Below are 18,191 nucleotides of genomic sequence, written 5' to 3'. Positions count from 1 at the left end.
ATTTAGGTAAAAAAAAAATTAATCTCATAATTAAATTTTAGAAAACATCATTCAATTGAAAGTTATTAAATAATGTAATAATTATAAAGTTACATTATTATAATTTAATCAATATATATATATAATGATTATAATTTAATAACGTTCTAGTTACTTTTTTATTATTCTATAAAATAATATAAAAATCATTTTATTATCTTAGAAAAACTATTCGGTGACAGTTAAAAATCATAAAAAGTAGCCATTCAAATTTCCCATAGATCGGGTGGTTATTAGAGTGTTCCAAAAAAATAATTTTCTTTTTTTCTTATTAATTAACTGTTTAATGATTCAAAATTTGTATATATCAAAAGTAATTACAGAAAAAAAAAATATTTTTTTTATATATTAGTTTAGATAAACACATATGACTATTCTACGATGAACACATCAACATCAACAAGGACTAAATCGTAGGTGTCGAAGATGTAGGACACGTTTTGACTTTTCAGTGCCAAGAAAATAAGAACAACTCACTATTTTTCGAATGAGACACTCTACTTAATCGGATTATGACCCCAAATATTTATAGAGATTTAAAAAATACTTTCTCCAAAATGTTATGTAAAAAATAAATTAATACATTTTTTTCCTTAATTATAGGAAATAAACTTTATAAATAGTTCATCATTTTTTTTAGTTATAGAAATTACTTGAAGATGATATGATTCAAATTTAAAATTTTGTGCAAGTTATTTCAACTTTTTAACACAAGACCGATTCTACTAATTTAGTTAGGCGTTTTAATGCTTATTTATTATTTAATATAAAATAAAAACATGTTTAAAATAAATATTACACGAATGTGTTTGGAATAATGTTAGATATAGATTATTTCATCAATCAATTATAAATATGAATTATGATTGATTATTGTGATAATTAATTGTATGAAATTGGTTTTATATTTAAATATGTTAGATGGGAAGTATCTAATCTTTAGATTATTTATTTCATTTAAAATATGTTATAATCAATTGCATGAAATTGGTTAAAGAATCATATGATGTTAAATTAGTGAAATAATTTTTTTAATAATTTTGTATAAAATATAAATTTAACCTATTTAATTATTATATTTATGGTCATCTATATCAAACTTTAAATAATTTTTATTATTTTGGATATGTTATCTAGATATTTACATGTGTTTTAAATATTTTATATATATGTTAAATTAAATTGATATGAAGAATCATCAAATAAATTTAGAATCGTGTGTAATTTTGTATATTTGATTTAATTAGTAAAACAGTAATATCATTAAATACATCATTATATTAATGAATTCTGACCTATATGTGTATGTAATCATTTATGGTATTTGGTTTTATAGTTTTATATATAAATTAATCAATTGCTAATTTAGGATAAAATGAGAAAATAAATTTTTATTAAAAATAAACTATTATCTTTAAATCAATTTCTAAAATTTTATCTGTTTTAAAAAAAAAAACTTATTTTCTTTGTTGAAGTTATAATTTAAATTAGTGAACATATTTAAATTAATGAATAATTTTTTATTAATAATTTATTTTAATTTATCAAAAGTATAATAATCGTATCAGAACCTAAAATCGTTTACTTATATTGCTCCAATTCTCCATTATGATCTTAAAAAAAAAATATATATATATATATATATATAAATGTTATAATTATATCAGTATAACTTTTATTAAGTATTACACCGCTTAATAATTTTATATTAAATGTGAATTTTGTAAATTCAACCGTTAGATTGAAAGTTCATATCTCTTAGATCATATATATAAAATTTTATATTAATTCAAGATGATTTGATACTTTAATTTTATAAAATAAAATTGACGTAATATAATCATTTCAAAATACACTAAAATATGAATATTTTAATTACCTTTAAGTTGTTGTTCAATTTTAATAAAATTTGATATACACATATAAAGTTATGAACTTTCAATCTAACGATTAAATTTATAAAATTTATAATTAATATAAAATTATTGAATGATATAATATTTAATAAAAATTACAATAGTGTAATTATAATTCCTTTATATATATATATATATATATATATATATATAATATCTAAATATTCAATAAATATTTATGAACGACCACATACATATTGGATGGATCTAGTTTTAAATCAAGAGAGTGCCAGCTAGAAATGTCTATATCATGAATACCCAAAGTACACATCATCATAGTGCACTCAGAAATCGCTATCATATTCATAGTACCCTACTTATCAAGATATTTAATTTATGGGGAATGATATACGTTTAGAAATCGTATTTTGTTTTAAATATAAAAATACTAATATTTTTAATAAATTTATTATAAAATAATTATTTAATTTAATATTTTATAATTTAAATTATTATTTTAATCATTTGAATGATTTTCGACTAATACGTTCGAAGATTCTATCATTTTTGTTAATTTATTTGTCGAAGTCATAGGTTGTGAAAGCTACTTTTCTGGTTTCAATTATCCCTTTAACAAGATGAAGGGGTAAATTAAACATTTTTTTTAATATCTGTCAGAACTTTTATGGCCTGTTAGGAGAGGAAAAGTCAATTACACATTTTCTAATATCCGTACGGTTTTAGTTTTTACTATCCCCACGAGGTAACAAAATTAGATGAAAACTGTCTCTAACCAAAAGAGGAAAAAAAAAACTGTTGTTGAAATAGAAACCGTATATTTTACTCTACGGTATAACAGATAATGTAACGACCCGTATTAACCATCATATTACAGAATAACACAATATCCTACTGAAATATATATTAAAACATTATTATAAGGATATTTACAATACAAGGTGTTAAGTAAGCAATAAAAAAAAATTTCAATTATACACTACCAATTATGCTACTATAAGGTAGCTCACAAAAGAAATATTCACTCCACGCATCTCTTGTGACCTCTAACAGTTATCTCACAGCTTATCCTTACCCATCCCTGCTCTGCTTCTATATATCGTATGATCATCGCAGGTCAAAACACATAAAAATATGCAAGGGTAAGTTAGAGAAAATAAACAACTCACAATAATAGTTACCATATTCAACACAACAACAAGCAACACATGTATACATACCTCTCAACAACACATATATAGGAAAACAGCTTACAACACTGGAAACTTAACATCACTATTATCATCAAATGGTTCAACACACGACACATGCAACTTAGCATCATTATCACCATTTTTCATCAACTTGTTCAACATACAATATATAATACTAAAACAACATATGAATGTAAAAGCAACATGCAACACAACGTCACTACCAACAATAACAGCTTATTCATCATGCAACACATAGACAACATACATCTCAACAGCACCTTCACCACACGTCAACTCATATAGCTTATCTCATCACAATATCAAATCATCAACACATATAACTATAGATATACAACATCATCTAATAACAGCAACATTTTCAACACATCGTACTTTACTCAAATTGGCCACTCCTATACCGTGGTCGCTTCATATACGTGTGCCTCAACCTTGCCCATACACGGGACCAACTAAGTCCTAGAGGAGAACAACACATCATCTACTCCAAGGGACAACTCCCCAAGGAGGGTTTTTCAACAAATTAGGCTCTTAGAGCACCATAACACTCTCAATCCACACAATGGGATGAACAACTTCAAAAACATCTCCACTAGTCCTAGTGATCAACAACTCATCATCACAACACAACAACACAAAACTCAGCAACACAGTTCAACTCAACAACTCAAAATAACAACACAACATCTCATTATATTCTTAACATAACAACAACTCAGTCAACACACAACTTTTCAACTCATATCATCTCTACTTAGCTACTCAACTATACAACTAGTTTACAATACTATGTTCAACATGCGTCTCAATGACATATCAACATTGTCCATATAATATCCCAATATAACTACACAACTTCACAACACAATTATCAACATAGTTCAACTATCAACTCATTCATATAACATTATATGCAACTTGAATGCAATAACAAACCTAATATAATGTATGAAAACCAATCACATCTCATCAAGCATTTGCCTCACCCAATCATGTCCCAAAAGACATCAAATGCATATGAACATATCTCAACAGACATCATATGTATACACATTGACCAATGCGTCGTCACGCATTCACCGACGGAGATCTCTTAACAACATGAGTAGTCTAAGTGATTTCCACCTTACCAAACCAACACAATCGTTTTCACGCCCAAAGCACCAGCTCGATCACAGAAAAATGAGATACCAATCCCTCCTCTGATTTCTCAGGTCTCATCACTTACACTACGAAAGTCTAGTTCCACCGTCAGGAGTAGTACAACTAGGTATAGGCTTACCATGACCTTGGCATGCATTACCAAGTCACATATGGAATTCGCCCACTAATTATCCTCAAGGAACCATGTAAAACCCAACTTTTATTTTATTATTTTATTATTATTATTATTACAGGTATTTTCGTAAATTTATTAAAGTTATAGGAGTAATTTGGTAACTTGGAACGGGCCGTTCCAAGCATTAAAAATGTGTTGTTTTTGTTGTTGCAGAACGGCCTTGGAACGGGCCGTTCTGGTATGGAGAACGGCCCGTTCTGGAAGCAGTACGGGTCGTTCTGCTGAGTCTGGGAACGGGCCATTCTGGAAGCAGAACAGGTCGTTCTGCTGGATTGGGAATGGGCCGTTCCGATTTTGGAACGGGCCGTTCTAGTTGAAAATTTTGCACAAATTCGAAGAATCCGGAAAGGGTCGTTCCGAAATCAGTACGAGCCGTTCCGGGTACACCAGGTTGCCTATAAATAGGAGGCTGAGGGGTGAAAATTTTATACTGAGTAAGAAGTGAAAATTTTAGAGAGAGAAAGAGAAGAGAGAGAGAGAGAGAGAGAGAGAAAGAAAGAAAGAAAGAGAGGGAAAGAAAGAGGGAATCCAGAAGAGGAGGCTCTGCCCAAGTTTCAACTCCGCTTATCCAGGTAAGGGGGGAGTGAGAACCTCGCTCAGGGGTGTGGGGATAATTGTTGGATAGTTGTTTGTCGGATTGGCCCCCAATCCCTTACCTGTGATTCTGTTTGGTCTACTATATTCCTTGTTACTTTGTCCTTGTTACTTTGTTCTTGTTACTTTGTTCTTGTTACTTTGTTCTTGTTACTTTTACTTTGTTCTTGTTACTTTGTTCCTTGTTACTTTGTTCTTTGTTGAAGGTGTTGTTGTTCTGTTTGATTTTTTATTTACTCTACTTTGTTCTTTGTTGAAGGTGTCGTTGTTCTGTTTGATTTTCTATTTACTCTACTTTGTTCTTTGTTGAAAGTAATAAATGAATATGAAATTAATGTTAATAATAAATGAGTTTTAATATGAACAAGAATGCTCTTTGGATCTCTGTGAATGCCTGTGCGGACCTTATGAGGAGTATTTATGACATGACCATGTGAAATATGGACAAATGACATGAGACCTAAGCATGGACTATTGAAACAAACTATGATTATGAGAATATGAAAAATAATGACATGATATACTTGATGAAATCTTGTAATAAGTTAAATGTTGAGTTAATGAAATAATGAAGGTGTGACATGCATCATATGCATATATTACTCCAGGTGTGCCGCTGAGGCCGCATACCAGTGATGTAACTTACTAACAAGGTGTACCTTAGGGTCACCAGTGATGTAACCAGGTGTACCTTAGGGTCACCAGTGATATAACCAGGTGTACCTTTGGGTCACCAGTGATGAATTGTGAATCTTCCGTATGGCGCCACATGCATGCATTTATGAGTCGAGTCCATGACATCATAAGCATGATAAATGAGTATATATGTGATATTGACTATTTATGTGTATTGTTTACATGTGACTTATATATGTTGTGTGTGTGTGTGCTATCTAGCAGTTATTTCTGCACCTGAAACTGAGTGAGATGTTTCTCACTCCCTTGTTGTTTTTGTATATGTTTAAATTATGTTGCAGGTGAACAACATCATGAGGATGTTGGTGATGAGGCTTAAGGCTTCAGTTGGGCATGCTCTGATGGGATGTGACATCGGGCTTAGCTAGCTTAGTTTAATATGTTTGTTTTAATAACTTTAGTTTGTTTTCTTTTGTAATTTCTAGCAAAGAAATAACGTAAATAAAGTTGTAATCTTTCTTTTGTAATTTTGAACGTCCTTGATAAACTTTTAACGTCCTTGATAAAAGACCAAAATATGCATCTTTGTCATACTATTTTATTACCTGATTTGAAAGTTATAGATTAGTTCCTAACTAGGAGGCACTGCCACCTTTGCTGGAATTAATCTATATTTTCCTTTTATATGATCTCTTGAATTTTGATACTTACAAGATGATTTTCTATGATTTATGAGTTACGAATGTGAATCTTCTACCTTTTGAGACAATTATTTTATCCATGAAAGATATTATTAAAGATTTTATTTACTCAAATAGAAAAAAGAAATTTTTTTTATTATTATTATATTTATTGTGTATTAATGATGGGGTAGAGGGTGTCACAAACCACGCAACCTTTCCAGGTACTTGGTTAAGAGTTGTAGTCCTTGACCTCCTACCTTACTCAACCACTAACTAAGGATTTGGAGGAGACTCATCACACCTCAAAACCTACTCCAAGAGACACACTTACTCAAGGAGGGTTTTCCAAACAGTGGCCTACCCGAGCACCACTCCAAGATACCCTCTATGGGATCTTCAATTTTCAAAATAATTTCTCTCCTCAAATCCTAAGTTAGCCATCATGCTATAATGTCACACCGCATTCTTAGCATCCACACCTCATCATACATCTACTATATACATTACATCCAGTCAATGCATATAGAGATTAGTAACATCAATCATGTACAACATATCAATGCTTAACATCTCAACCAATAATAGCATATCAATGCTTAGCAATTTATACAATAATAGCATATCAATGATTAACATTTTAACCAAGAATAACATATCAATGCTTAACAATTTATACAATAATAGCATATCAATGCTTAACATCTCAACCAAGAATAACATACCAATGCTTAGCAATTTATACAATAATAGCATATCAATGCTTAACATCTCAACCAAGAATAACATACCAATGCTTAGCAATTTATACAATAATAGCATATCAATGCTTAACAATTCATACAATAATAGCATATCAATGCTTAATAATTCATACAATAATAGCATATCAATGCTTAACAATTCATACAATAATAGCATATCAATCATATAAAGCATATCAATGTTCATCACCATTTCAAGTACACAAAGATAGCATTCCAATGCTTATTATCATCATCCTGTAACACAAAATATGCAATAGACACAAGCATTCTATTCATGCTCACCAACTTCACCTATCACACAACATGTATCACATGCAATTTATCAAAATCACATATTTCTACACTAACAACCTTCACACAAAACAACTCATGGGGAGTTCTACTGCTCCAACTGTAACGTAGTAAGTTAATTAGAAGGCCTAAAAGTCCAGTATGGGTGATTTAGTAGCCTAGAAAGGGCCGTTTTCAAACTGGAACGGGTCGTTCCAAACTACTGAATTGACCTATAAAATGTAGTTGAGAACGGGGTGTTACAAAGCCTAGAACAGGCCGTTCTGGTTGGAGTATGGGCCGTTCTAGATGGAGTACGGGCCATTCTGGATGGAGTACGGGGCGTTCTGGATGGAGAACGGGCCGTTTTGGATGAGTCCCAGAACGGGCCGTTCTGATTTCAGAACGGGTCGTTCTGCATGTGATTTTTGCACATGATGAAGGGGTGCAGAACGGGTCGTTCCGGATTCAGAACAGGCCGTTCTGGCCACTCCGGAATTTCTATAAATAGGGGTTGTGGGCAGTGAGGAGAATGAGAGGTTTTAGAGAGAAGGACTCTGGGTTTGTGGGCTCCTTTCTCTCTCTAATTTTTTTGTATGATTCTTCTTCTCCTCTAGACCACTAATGTCTTTTGTCTTCTCTTGAATTTCAGACTAGAAAGCTTGTTTTTGGAGGATTGAAGTTAAAGAGTCAAGCTTGGAGGATATTTCTTCTTCTTTTTCTTCTTCTCAGATTCTTGGCTTTTTAGAGCCAATCTTTAGGTGAGGGAAGCTAGAATTTAGATTGTTTAATTTTAGGAGAGTTAGGGAAGCTTCATGCATTGCCTTCTTTGAAAATGGTTAAGTTGTTGGGTGTGGATTGAGTAGTTGTTGGCTTAAGTTGTTCATATGTTGTGTGTTGATAATATGTGATATGTTGTTAAAGTTGCTATACATTGTGAAACTAAGTTGTTTTTATGTTTTTTATTGTTGAATTATTAATAAGTTGAGATGTATAAGTTGAAGTAGTTTACTAATGTAAAAGTTGTTTAAAGTTGTATAAGTTGTCTATTGTTGTAAGATGTTTATTGTTGTATTGCTGTAAGGTGCCTATTATTGTAAGATGCCTACTGTTTTATTGTTGTAAGTTGCCTATTGTTGTAATATGTCTATAGTTGTATTGTTGTAAGTTGCTTATAGTTGTTAAGATGTCTATTGCTGTAAAGTTGATAAGATGCCTATTATCGTAAAGTTGTAAAGCTACCTATTGTTGTAAAGTTGGAAAGTTGGGGACATATGGTGAAGATATATGTCCTATGTTGAGATACATAGTACTAAGGTGATAAGTTGAAAGTTGTTTTAAAGTTGAATCCCTTAGTACTGTGTGGGCGACATGGAAGTAGTCGATCCATGTCATGGTTGAATGACCAATTTGAGTAAGGTATCTAGTTAGAGATGTAGTATTTGACTAGGTACTGGAGGGTGTGTGGTACTTGGAGGATAGTGGGTGGGCTAACTCCATATGTGGATTGGTGATGCTAGCCAAGGTCGTGGTAGGCTCATACCCAAACCCTTCTATCCTAACAGTAGTACTGGACCTCCGAGTCTAAGTGGCACACCTAAGCAATCGCCTATTATATTCTATACCTGGTTCTCTTCGGAGTTCCTAACACTGTTCTATACCTGACCTGGTTGAGATAGGTCAAATACTGGATTCGGTAGGGTTTATGCCACCTAGACTGCTCAACCTCAGTTGTTGGAGATCTCCCAGTTGTATATGCATGACGACACATTAAATATTAAGTTGTATATTATTGTTGTTGTTGTATTAAAGTTGTTTCTAAGTTGTATGAATGAGTTGTGTTTTTATGTTGAACTGTATGGTCGTTTGTGATGATGATTGAATGAATGAGTAGTATAGTGTTTCCCTATACTTGTATGGTTGTTTATTGAACTCTAACTTACCCTTCTGTTTTCGTGTGGATGGACTGCTATGATCATACGGTGTATCAGAGCAGATCAGGGCTAGGTTGGAGCTGTTGGCTGAGTCTGCTACTAGAAGTGGAATTTTTGGTTCCTAGTATCAGAGTTACCACCTTGGGTAACAGTTTTGTGCTTGACCGGCACTAGGAGATAGTAGTTTTGGATAACTGTATAAATACCTAATACTTAAAATCTTAATTATTCTTATATATTTTTCATGTTTTTGTATTTATGAGTTATCCAATTTTATTATTTATCTTAGTTTACAAACTTTTAGTGCGATTCCACTAAGTGTAGGGACCACGGCGGGTCGTTACACTTTTATGGTATCAGAGCCGGTCGAGTCCTTTGGATACTCTGTGGGGAGTGATCCTTTTAGGTTGCTGTTGTGTCATATCTCTGATATGTGCTAGTCTTTGGTGATTTGTGGAGGTATTATGTTACTAAAAAGATGTTTGAATTCTTGTAGTATGGTGAGACCCAGTATGATCAGATAGCTAGGGCCATAGAGATGATGGCCATGGCGATGCAGTAGTAGACTGCACATTTTGCTAGGGCAGATGCAGAGAGAGCTGCAGCAGGACCTACTGGCTCTCATGTGAGGAGGGATCTGGCTGAGTTCAGGAAGTGTAGTCCTCCTCAGTTCAGGGGTGATGCAGATTCAGAGGTGGCTGACCACTGGATTTGCGAGTTGGAGAAGATATTCTCATTTTTGGGTTGTTTAGAGGAGCGGAAGCTCGAGTATGCAGTGTATATGTTGACAGGGGAGGCAGAGCATTGGTGGAACGGTACTAGTCAGATGTTGATTGACCGTGGAGTGGTTGTGGACTGGGTGTGCTTCTAGAGGGTTTTCCTCGAGAAGTACCTCCCAGAAAGTGTTAGGCATGCTCGGGAGGCAGAGTTTATGAGATTGTAGCAGGGTGAGATGTTAGTGACTGAGTACGCCATGAGATTTGAGCATTTGGCACGCTTCTACACCCAAGCCATCTTTGAGGCTTAGAAGTGTAGGAAGTTTGCTGAAGGCTTCAAGTATGATTTGAGGAGAGTGGTGGTGCCTATGACCATCACGGAGTTTCCAGCCTTGGTAGAGAAGGCGAACGTTGTAGAGCGGCTAGAGAGCGTTGGTAAGCCGGCGAAGACTGTTGGTGGGCCAGCTGGGTCCAAGAGTAGTGGTGGTTCTCAAAGGAAACCTTATGACAGGCCCCAACAACAAGGGGGTTCTGCCACAAGGAAGTTTACTAAGAGAGCTAGGAGTGGAGCTCAGGCTGTTAGATGTTATCGGTGTGGTGGGCCACATATTGTCAGAGACTGCACTTTTGCACAGCCCAGGTGTTTTAGGTGCAGCAAGTTTGGCCATCTAGCCAAGGATTGCCCAGTTGAGGCAAGTTAGTCTGGAGGTGCTTAGAGGGTGGAGCGACCTAGGGCGGCAAGGCGAGTTTTTGCTTTGACAGGAGCGGAGGCTTCCACCTCACTAGACTTGGTGAAGGGGAAGGGCAGAGTTGCAGGTATATAGGTTTCTATCCTGTTTGATTCTGGTGCTACACATTCATTTATATCTGTTGATTGTGTGGGGAGATTGGGTTTGTCGGTATCTGCATTGCATGTTGATTTGTCCGTGTCTATTCCGGCTTCAATTTCTGTAGTAATGTCGGAGATGTGTGTGAGATGCCCGATAGAGGTGTTTGGTAGGAGATTCCGAGTGAACCTGATTGTATTGCCTATGGTGAATATCGACATAATCTTAGGGATTGATTGTTTATCTACCCATCACATCCTTATAGATTGTGCTCAGAGAGAGTAGGTATTTCCTCAGTTGGAGGATGAGGTGTTGGTATCAGCGGGTCAGGCTGAGCAATTGATGAGGGATGGAGCTGAGTGCTTCATGTTGTTTGCAGCTTTGAGTATTGAGACAGAGAGGGCCATCACTGGGATTGAGATTGTCAGTGAGTTTCCTGAGGTTTTTCCAGATGATGTGCCGGGATTGCCACCTATGCGTGATGTTGAGTTTAGCATTGATCTGGTACCAGGTGCAGGATCGGTATCAGTGGCTCCTTATAGGATGGCTCCAGCTGAGTTGGTAGAGCTGAAGAGACAGATTGAGGATTTGTTGGGGAAACAGATGGTGAGGCCTAGTGTTTCTCCTTGGGGTGCCCCGATACTATTAGTAAAGAAGAAGGATGGTGGGGCCCGTTTGTGTGTTGATTATCGACAACTAAATAAGTTGACGATAAAGAATAAGTATCCACTTCCGAGGATTAATGATTTGATGGATCAGCTGAGGGGAGCTTCGATATTTTCGAAGATTGATTTGAGATCCGGATACCATCAGATCAGGGTAAAGGAAAGTGACATACGAAGACTGCTTTTAGGACTAGGTATGGTCACTATGAGTATGTGGTGATGCCTTTTGGTGTCACTAATGCTCCGGCAATGTTCATGGATTACATGAACAGGATTTTTAGACCGTTCTTGGACAGATTTGTGGTGGTCTTCATTGATGATATTTTGGTATATTCTAGATCATTGGAGGATCACCGTGAGCATTTGAGGTCAATTTTGGAGGTGTTGAGGGAGAGACAGTTGTATGCCAAACTGTCCAAGTGTGAGTTTTGGTTGTCTGACGTGAGATTTTTGGGGCATGTGATATCAGCAAACGGGATTGTAGTAGATCCAGCCAAGGTGGAGGCTGTGATTCAGTGGGAGCGTCTGAGGACTGCTACGGAGATTAGGAGTTTTGTTGGGTTAGCAGGTTACTATCAGAGATTCATATAGGGTTTCTCTCGAATAGTAATGCCTTTGACCCAACTGACTTGGAAGGATTAGCCTTTTATGTGGACGAATGCTTGTGAGCAGAGTTTTCAGGAGTTGAAGAGGCGGTTGACTACTTCTCCAGTTTTGGTATTACCTGACACTGGTGAGCATTTCGATGTGTTTTGTGATGCTTCTCACTAGGGGTTGGGCTGTGTGTTGATGCAAGGAGGGAGAGTAGTGGCATATGCTTCGAGGCAACTTAAGACCCATGAGAGAAATTATCCTACTCATGATTTGGAGCTTGCAGCTGTGGTGTTTGCCTTGAAGTCGTGGAGGCACTATCTGTATGGTGCGAAATTCAGTGTATTTAATGATCACAAGAGTTTGAAATACCTATTTGATTAGAAGGAGCTGAATATGAGACAGAGGAGGTGGATGGAATTTCTAAAGGACTTCGATTTCCAGTTGATGTATCATCTTGGGAAGGCGAATGTGGTAGCAAATGCACTGAGTAGGAAATCCATTCACATGTCGGCTATGATGATTAGGGAGTTGGAGTTTATTGAGTAGTTCAGAGATTTGAGACTAGAGGTAGAGGTTGTTCAGGATCACATTAGTTGTGGTATGATCACTATAACTAATGAGTTCCTGAAGCAGGTGGGAACTAAACAGTTACAGGACCCAGAGTTGTTGAGGATTTTGGGATTACTTGGTACTGAGAGGGCAGCTGGTTTTGAGCTTGGTACAGATGGAATTCTGAGATTTAGAGGTCAGATTTGTTTACCTTGTGATTTAGAGTTGAGGAGAGCTGTTTTAGAGGAGGGACACATGAGTCGTCTTAGCATACATCCTGGTATGACTAAGATGTATCAGGACATCAAGAAAAGTTTCTAGTGGCCTGGCATGAAGAAGGAGATAGCAGAGTTTGTGGCCGCTTGTCTGACTTGTCAGAAAGCGAAGATTGAGCATCAAATATTTGGAGGGGTTATGCAGTTGATGGAGATTTCTGAGTGGAAGTGGGATAGTATCACTATGGACTTTGTAGTGGGGTTGCCTAGGATAGCTAGGAACAGTGACACTATCTGGGTGATTGTTGATAGGTTGACCAAGTGTGCGCACTTTCTTCCTGTCAACAAGAGGTGGTCCTTGGAGAGGCTTGCACAGTTGTATATTAAAGAGATAGTACAGTTACATGGAGTGCCTTCTAGTATTATCTCTGATAGAGATCCAAGATTTACTTCCAGGTTTTGGCAGACTCTACATCAGGCTTTGGGGACAAGGTTGAGGTTGAGCTTCACTTATCATCCACAGATAGATGGTCAGTCAGAGAGAACAGTTCAGTCACTAGAGGATCTCTTGAGATCTTCTCTATTGGATCATTTGAGTAGCTGGGAGAAGGTGTTACCATTAGTGGAGTTTACTTACAACAATAGTTATCATGCGAGTATTGGCATGACACCTTTTGAGGCTTTGTATGGCAGGAGGTGTAGGACTCTATTATGTTGGTATCAGGAGGGTGAGTTAGTAGTGGTTTGTCCAGAGTTAGTTCTTCAGACTACTGAGATGGTGAGACAGATTCAGGAGAGGTTGAGGGCTACCCAGGGTTGACAAAAGTCTTATGCTAATAGAAGGAGGAGACCTCTAGAGTTTGAGGAGGGAGAGCACATGTTTCTCAGGGTGACACCCACTACTGGAGTGGGAAGGGCTGTAAGGGCCAAGAAACTCACACCGAGATTCATTGGTCTTTACCAGATCCTTCGTCGTGTAGGTCCGGTGGCTTATCAGTTGGCGTTACCTCCAGTTCTGTCCAACCTGCATGATGTGTTTCACGTTTCACAGTTGAGGAAGTATATCAGAGACCCGAGTCACGTGGTAGAGATGGATGAGGTGCAAGTTAGAGAGAACTTGACCTATGAGAAGAGACCGATAGCTGTGGTTGATCACAAGTTGAAGGAGCCTCGTGGCAAGTCCATTAGCTTGGTGAAGATTCTTTGGGATGCAACTACTGGTGAGGCAACCTGGGAAGTAGAGAGTCAGTTCAAGGAACAGTATCCATTTCTCTTTTCAAGTAAGTCTATTTTCGGGGAAGAAAATTCCTGTTGTTAGGGGGTATTGTAACATAGTAAGTTAATTAGAAGGCCCAAAAGCCCAGTATGGGTGATTCAGTAGCCCAGAACGGACCGTTCCCAAACTGGAACGGGTTGTTCCAAACTACTGAATTGACCTATAAAATGTAGTTGAGAATGGGGCATTCCAAATCCTAGAACGGGCCGTTCTGTTTGGAGTACAGGCCGTTCTGGTTGGAGTACGGGCCGTTCTGGATGGAGTATGGGACGTTCTAGATGGAGTAGGGGGCGTTCTGGATGGAGAACGGGCCGTTCTGGATGAGTCCCAGAATGAGCCGTTCTGATTTCAGAACGGGCCGTTCTGCATGTGATTTTTGCACATCATGAAGGGGTGTAGAACGAGTCGTTTCGGATTCGGAACAGGCCGTTCTGGCCACTCCGGAATTTTTATAAATACGGGTTGTGGGCAGTGAGGAGAATGAGAGGTTTTAGAGAGAAGTTCTAGAGAGAAGGACTCTAGGTTTGTGGGCTCCTTTCTCTCTCTAATTTCTCTGTATGATTCTTCTTCTCCTTTAGACCACTAATGTCTTCTGTCTTCTCTTGAATTTTAGACTAGAAAGCTTGTTTTTGGAGGATTGAAGTTCAAGAGTCAAGCTTGGAGGATATTTCTTCTTCTTTTTCTTCTTCTCAGATTCTTGGCTTTTTAGAGCCAATCTTTAGGTGAGGGAAGCTAGAATGTAGATTGTTTAATTTTAGGAGAGTTAGGGAAGCTTCATGCATTGCCTTCTTTGAAAATGGTTAAGTTGTTGGGTGTGGATTGAGTAGTTGTTGGCTTAAGTTGTTCATATGTTATGTGTTGATAATATGTGATATGTTGTTAAAGTTGCTATACATTGTAAAACTAAGTTGTTTTTATGTTTTTTATTGTTGAATTATTAATAAGTTAAGATGTATAAGTTGAAGTAGTTTATTGATGTAAAAGTTGTTTAAAGTTGTATAAGTTGTCTATTATTGTAAGATGCTTATTGTTGTATTGCTGTAAGGTGCCTATTATTGAAGATGCCTATTGTTTTATTGTTGTAAGTTGCCTATTGTTGTAAGATGTCTATAGTTGTATTGTTGTAAGTTGCTTATAGTTGTTAAGATGTCTATTGTTGTAAAGTTGATAAGATGCCTATTGTCATAAAGTTGTAAAGCTACCTATTGTTGTAAAGTTGGAAAGTTGGGGACATATGGTGAAGATATATGTCCTATGTTGAGATACATAGTACTAAGGTGATAAGTTGAAAGTTGTTTTAAAGTTGAATCTCTTAGTACTGTGTGGGCGACATGGAAGTAGTCGATCCATGTCATGGTTGAATGACCAATTTGAGTAAGGTATCTAGTTAGAGATGTAGTATTTGACTAGGTACTGGAGGGTGTGTGGTACTTGGAGGATAGTGGGTGGCCTAACTCCATATGTGGATTGGTGATGCTAGCCAAGGCCGTGGTAGGCTCATACCCAAACCCTTCTGTCCTAACAGTAGTACTGGACCTCCGAGTCTAAGTGGCACACTTGAGCAATTGCCTATTGTGTTCTATACCTGGTTCTCTTTGGAGTTCCTAACACTGTTCTATACCTGACCTGGTTGAGATAGGTCAAACGCTGGATTCGGTAGGGTTTATGCCACCTAGACTGCTCAACCTCAGTTGTTGGAGATCTCCCAGTTGTATATGTGTGACGACACATTAAATATTAAGTTGTATATTATTGTTGTTGTTGTATTAAAGTTGTTTCTAAGTTGTATGAATGAGTTGTGTTTTTATGTTGAACTGTATGGTCGTTTGTGATGATGATTGAATGAATGAGTAGTATAGTGTTTCCCTATACTTGTATGGTTGTTTATTGAACTCTAACTTACCCTTCTGTTTTCGTGTGGATGGACTACTATGATCATGCGGTGTATGGGAGCAGATCAAGGCTAGGTTGGAGCTGTTGGCTGAGTCTGCTACTAGAAGTGTAATTTTTGGTTCCTAGTGTCAGAGTTACCACCTTGGGTAACAGTTTTGTGCTTGACCGGCACTAGGAGATAGTAGTTTTGGATAACTGTATAAATACCTAATACTTAAAATCTTAATTATTCTTATATATTTTTCATGTTTTTGTATTTATGAGTTATCCAATTTTATTATTTATCTTAGTTTACAAACTTTTAGTGCGATTCCACTAAGTGTAGGGACCACGGCGGGTCGTTACACCAACCACTGTCATCCTTATCTGATATGAAAGATAAGAAGATTTCCTACAACTCTCATGAAGACACTAAGTCCTAATTCCATCATCTACCTTGTTAAAAAAATTAAAAACCACAACAGCTATGACCAATGCTGACAGGTTAACCCTTGTTCACTAAAACAGCCATATCTGGAGTTATACTACTCCTATCATGCTCATCTTTATCTCATATGAAAGATACGAAGATTTATTACAACTCTCATCAAGAAAACAAGTCCTAATTCCATCATCTACCATGTTAAAAAAAAAGTTAAAAATCGCAACATCTACGACCAATGCTAACAGCTTAACCGCTGTTCACTAAAACAGCCATATCTGGAGTTATACTACTCCTATCATACTCATCCTTATCTCATATGAAAGATACGAAGATTTCTTACAACTCTAATGAAGACAACAAGTCCTAATTCCATCATATACCTTGTTAAAAAAAGTTAAAAACCACAACATCTACGACCAATGCTGACAGCTTAATACCTGTTCACTAAAACAACCATATCTGGAGTTATAAACCTTTATTTTGGGTGATTCCAGTGCCATTGGAAAACTAACATCAAAGGCTACAACTTTCATGAAGACTCTAAGACCAAATTCGGTCATCTAGTCCCAGTACTTCCGCGCTCAATTCAACGCTTCAGATTAAATGTTCTACCTTCCCATGGCTTCCCACATGTTTTTCACCCAAAAACCATCAAATCTTACAACCCGAAGGGACCCAACACCTGCACTTACAAGAAAATAGTCATACCATTAACATGCAACTCAGAAAACATCATAAACCCCACATGCAACAAGAATCTGACCCAATCCATCACATACTTCAAACAACTCAAAACCCCTCTTTTTAACTCCACACACAACAATTTAATCAACATGCAACCAACAATTTTGCTGCAACAGTACAACATTTTGCCCCAAAATCAACAAATTTCCAGCTTCCCTTACCTTGGAACGGAGTGAACGACGAACTCCGAGCTACTTCGAGGGTGAAAAAGAAGAAGAGAAGGGAGAAGAAGTGTTCGCACGACTCCGGGGTTGAAGAAGAAGAAGAAGAAGAGAAATGAAATTACTTCAGGAAGGAAGACTAATTTTGTTGCTCGTCTTGATTCTCAACGGTTTCACCTTCTAAAACAAACCCTAACACCCACATTTCAGCTAAAAAAGGTAATGAGAAGAGAATAATGGAATGAAGGGAAAAATGACAGAGAGAGACTTGCGGAAGGGTCTCATAGATAAAATTTGTAACTGTTGTTGAAATGGAAAGTGTATATTTTACTCTTAAGTAATATATTTTAAATATTAAATTTAATAAATTTAATATTTAATATTTATATTTATTTTTAATAAAATATTAAAATTACTTATCATTTAAAATTTTTCATAAAATTAGAAAAAAAATTCTCTTAAACAAACTAATCCGTAGGATTTATGGATAAAATTCATGAAAACTCATAAATTTCATAAGTCAGATTTAATTTCTTTTATAATTATATAAATTTTTAAAAATAAACTCGTTAAATGTGCAAACCGTAAATTTAATAGACTTAAACTCATATATTCATTCATATATATATATACATATATATAGAGAACATATCAAGTGAGAGAAAATTTATTATAAAAGATGAGAGGGTTAAAATATAATCCTTAGATTAATCATATATATAATGTGAGGATTGTTGACACTATAATATCAAATTAATCAAATAACATCTTCAAATTTTT

General features: G+C 36.1%; 1 long non-coding RNA gene across 1 annotated transcript; it reads right to left on the bottom strand.

Moving 5' to 3' along the window:
* Positions 1 to 2,709: 2,709 nt before the first annotated feature.
* Positions 2,710 to 17,847, bottom strand: LOC145950844 (uncharacterized). Its single transcript, XR_014428691.1, has 3 exons — positions 17,412 to 17,847; positions 16,944 to 17,188; positions 2,710 to 3,005 (listed from the first exon to the last, which is right to left on the bottom strand). It is a non-coding gene; the product is annotated as an uncharacterized LOC145950844 (long non-coding RNA).
* Positions 17,848 to 18,191: the final 344 nt, after the last annotated feature.

Source organism: Cajanus cajan, chromosome 8 (genome assembly GCF_000230855.2).
Source record: "Cajanus cajan strain Asha chromosome 8, NIPB_CcT2T_4, whole genome shotgun sequence".
Lineage (NCBI taxonomy): Eukaryota > Viridiplantae > Streptophyta > Magnoliopsida > Fabales > Fabaceae > Cajanus > Cajanus cajan.
This window is presented reverse-complemented; position numbering and strand designations above follow the sequence as displayed.